General features: G+C 42.0%; 1 protein-coding gene across 1 annotated transcript in view; it reads left to right on the top strand.

Annotated features, from left to right (window-relative positions):
- Positions 1–3,909: 3,909 nt before the first annotated feature.
- Positions 3,910–4,345, top strand: part of LOC105896058 (scavenger receptor cysteine-rich domain-containing group B protein) — a 13,335-nt gene continuing 12,899 nt past the window's right edge. Inside the window, exon 1 of the mRNA XM_031572737.2 lies at positions 3,910–4,345. This exon is cut by the window's right edge and continues 92 nt beyond it. The gene's annotated coding sequence lies outside the window, so the exon portion shown is untranslated.

Here is a 4,345-nt window from a genome sequence, read left to right as displayed (position 1 = left end):
CGCACGCACGCACGCACGCACGCACGCACGCACGCACGCACGCACGCACACACACACACACACACACACACACACACACACACCATCTCCACAGAAAAAGAACATAGGTAAGTAGGGGATTACAGAAAGAACAGAAAAAGCTAAATATAACAAAAACTATTCACATTTTATCATTTTATATGTCTTCACTTTTCATAAGTAATGTTGCCCAAAACAGTGACATTTAGAACGGACAGGGCCTGGCAACTCTCTAGAATGGATACTCTGTATAGAAAAGTTAAAAAAAACACGCAGAGTGTGCAAGACAAATGTGAATGTGAAGAGCATTTTAAATTGGAACAGTGATAATGATGAAGATTGTAAAGGTCACCATCTTCAACAGCACCAGCAGCACCAGCAACAACATCATCAACACTATATATATATATATATATATATATATATATATATAGTGAAATACATAATGTGCAGGATATATATAATGTGATAGTGCCACTACTCTCTGACACTACACTCAATAACCTACAGATTCTTTTAGCTAAACTTGTGTGTAAATTGAGGCCAAGGTATGAGTTTAAAATTAGATAAAATATTTAGTTACAACCTTTCATTGCTTGATCCTTCATATAATATGGCACTTAACAAAACAGGTTAGGTACACTTTCTATAATTTGTCCTGTACATCAGACACCTCCTCTCAGCCCAAACATCTTTTATGCGTTTAGACAGTGCCTCAGTGCTTGGGGCCTATATGGTGCTCTGACAGAGAGGGTGGCACTTGAGTCTGGGATCATCTTCTTCTTTGGCTGGAATCTTTCCCATGGCGTGTTCAGGGCAATGGAAGCGCTACTTGGCAGTTTTGCATTTTGAGCTGAAAATAAGCACCTTTAGCCGTGCTCTGATAACAAATGACATTTGAGATGATATGCCCTTGAACCAACATTTACCAAGCAGAGATAAGACTACCTCGTGCGGCTGGGTAACTTTGTGAAGCTTTTGTGACATTTGAACTTCAGAGTGGATTCCATACTGCATACACATAGGAACATTTTAGTTCTCAAAAGCGGATCTTTGATAGCTCAGGAGACCTAGATGTGATCTCATTATTGTTTCAATTATGGATCAGTTTAGTAACAGATAACAGATGATTAACAATTTAGTAAAAACTGAGTGTGATTTGTGACCCTGTTGAGATCTCTCCTCACCATAGGAGACATTTTGTCCAATAGAAATCTGAGAAGCAGGAGATTTAGGCCTTAATCTCAGTTTTAATCTCATTGGTGTTTAGGAGAAGCTAAGGAGAAAATAAGATCTCTTTTAAAAATGTATTTTCTTATTGGTAGAAATTTTACTGTGTCAAGCAATTATTTAAGTGCAACTGGGAAGGAAATTCCCCACATATATATATACGCATACACGTAAAAATGGGGCATATTTAGAAAAATGTACAGAGGAATTGATACCATGACCCATTTTAAGATAATGTCTTGCTTGGAAAAAGTAACAGGATGTCACAGGACATTTGGGACTTGGCTTTGTTGCAGTATGACCTTGTACCGAATGGACATCTCCAGACCTTTTACACCATACAATCAGCAAGGAAGTGTTCACTGGCTTATTCTTTCATGTCTTTATATTACATAACCCTATTTTATTACACCCAACGCATAATGGACCTACAGAATGACCTCTTAAAAGTTATGGGTGTGGATATTTGGAAAGACAACACTTCCAGCCAGGGGCTACATCTTCAGCCTGAGTTTCCTGATGATGCCACTGCTGCTGAATGCTGAGCTCGATCCCTAGCACTGTCCCCAAAGTGGCACCTCAAAACCTCTGACAAGAAAAGAGAATGACCCAAGAAACAAGTTAATATGGTGCTTTCCGCATGTGCTAATCAGTTCCATTCTTCCTCTCGATTCAAGAAACTTAGTTAGTGCCCCCCCTTAAGTTAGTGCCCCCCCATTCTGTGCTTCCATATCCAGGAGGTTGTCCTGTATCACCTTCCCAATTTCTTCAGCAGAACACAATCAGCTCCGTTTCTGTTCTCCTCTTCCCTTTGTTTGTTCCATCTTTTTTCTCATCCTTCCTTTTTTTTTTTTTTTTTTACGTAACCTACTTTCTGGGCAGCAGGGGCTGCTTGTGAGAAACAGGTTGGGAGAGTGAAAGGGCCAGGCCACTAATGGTGTGTCCTCACCACTCTGCCAGGCCCACACTCCGGTCCGATGGGAGACACACAGTCTGGACCCCTCCAAAATCACAGTGATAAAGAGAGATAGAGAGAGAGGACGAAATTGAGGGGAAGGGCAAATAGTAAATAGTTCACAGCACAGTAACAGAGGAAGGTCTATGTACAGTTGAAGTGTATTCTTAAGTATAAGCAGGTTATGTATAGTAGTGGTAGTACTGGTGAAAAAACAGGCACTGGAAGTACAAATGGACAAATCCATGAGCTGGTCTATCATCAATTCCTTGAATAGTACTCTCAGTCAACTCTAATTAACACGGTTTAAACATCAGATTTATTTGTTTACTTTCATGCAAAGCATTCATGAAAAATTCAGGTCCAGCCAGGCTATATTATCCCAAGGCAAAAAATGTGGCTGTGTTCAGTTTTCCGAGTCTGCGATTGTTGTGGCTTCCTGTCGGGGATTATCCATTTGAAACAGAATCAGAGTATTTTGACTTGCTCCCTCACCTGGCTGACACCACAGGAGGAGGCCCTGAATTGGCCCTTGAAAACCCTAACAATGGGAGTGGCGCTGCCTGCACGTTTTCTCCGTGGCTCAGGGAGGATTAGCCATTTTGGGAGGCCATCGCTATTAAGTCCGTAGCCTGATTCAGAGGGGGGCCGCGGGCCTCGCTCAGCTTGCTCAGAAGAATGCCGGGATGTCATCGGATCGCCTCCATTTTGTTTTGTTGTTAATTTTATGACATCAATCCTTAGAGTGACGGGTTACACTTGTGTCTGTTTAGCCCATCACCAACACACTGGTAGTCAGTTATAGTATGCGTAGGTTTAGACTGCCCTGGCATGTGGTTAGAAAGAGGATGAGGAAATCATTATTGATCTATAGGCATTTGAAAGGATAGTCCACGTGTCCTTTTGCCAAAAAATGCGATATGGATAACAAAAACCTGTAGTGAGGAAGCAACTGAAACTGTGTGAGAAGTTCTCCAATTTCTTTCATTCATTTCTGCTTTTCTGCCTCCCCCTGCTCCCTTATCCTGTGTAACAGGAAGATTAGGATAATGAATCAGACGAAGGAAGGTCCAGAGTCTCAAAAAGAATACCAGCAATGACAATATACCTGGGGTTATATATGCAAATCACTTTGTTTTTCAAGATGAAGTGATTTACAGTTGCTGATGTTGTTTAACACTGTCTTACCATCACCTATCTAGTTAGTTGTGTTGTAGATCATCCATAAATGTTTTGGTCACAGCCACTGAGGTATATTGTAGTTAGCCAACATTTGACTCCTCAATGACATTGTCCTTTAGGGTTATGTGAGACAACAGATACATCAGTAACTCAACAGCTGTTCTTCACCTGCTCACGACAATGACAAGATCCAGAAAAGGGGCATGAGCTAATTGGATGTTGGCCTCTGATTTGATGAAGCAACACTGGCTCACCTCACATTTTCTAGGCAGGTAATACTCCATTACCACTAGGAAAAATGAGGCGAGCCAGCCCTTGAGGTAATGTCCAGTGGGGTCATTACTGTAGCAGGGTGCAGCAGTGATCTCTTTTAAACACATGCAAACATAACACAAATGGGAAAGATGTTCACACACCTATGGTATGCACGCATTCACTGTCACACACAATGATACAGAGAGTGTGCGTGAGAGAGAGAGCGAGAGAGAGAGAGAGAGAGAGAGAGAGAGAGGGAGGGGGGGGGAGAGAGAATGACACATCTCACACCCCTCCACACTGATACAACACACAATCCCTCCCCCACACCTCATGTCCCTGTGACTGTACACTCCCTTAGATGAACAAGACAGCACCTTTTCGTGCGCGCTACCCTGAAACTGGAGATGCCAGGCTACCTGTAAAGGGTTGGCTTTCAACTCTTCCCCTCTTTATTCTTATTCTTTTAAACGCAAAGCAGGCAGATACAAGGCAACAGGACATTACCATACAATGCTGTTGTGTTTTTGTTATACGTAATACTGTAGAGTGAAGCCAGGTACTTATAGTCACGGAAGGTTGAAGGAGATGAAAGACTTTGTACCTGTACAGCTGGATGAGTGTATTTTTTTTCTCCTCCCAATTCCTCACAAACTCTCAAGGCTTTACTGTGAGGGTTGGGAAACTGTCCTGTGATCTTCCAAA

This window comes from Clupea harengus, chromosome 8 (genome assembly GCF_900700415.2).
Source record: "Clupea harengus chromosome 8, Ch_v2.0.2, whole genome shotgun sequence".
NCBI lineage: Eukaryota > Metazoa > Chordata > Actinopteri > Clupeiformes > Clupeidae > Clupea > Clupea harengus.
This window is presented reverse-complemented; position numbering and strand designations above follow the sequence as displayed.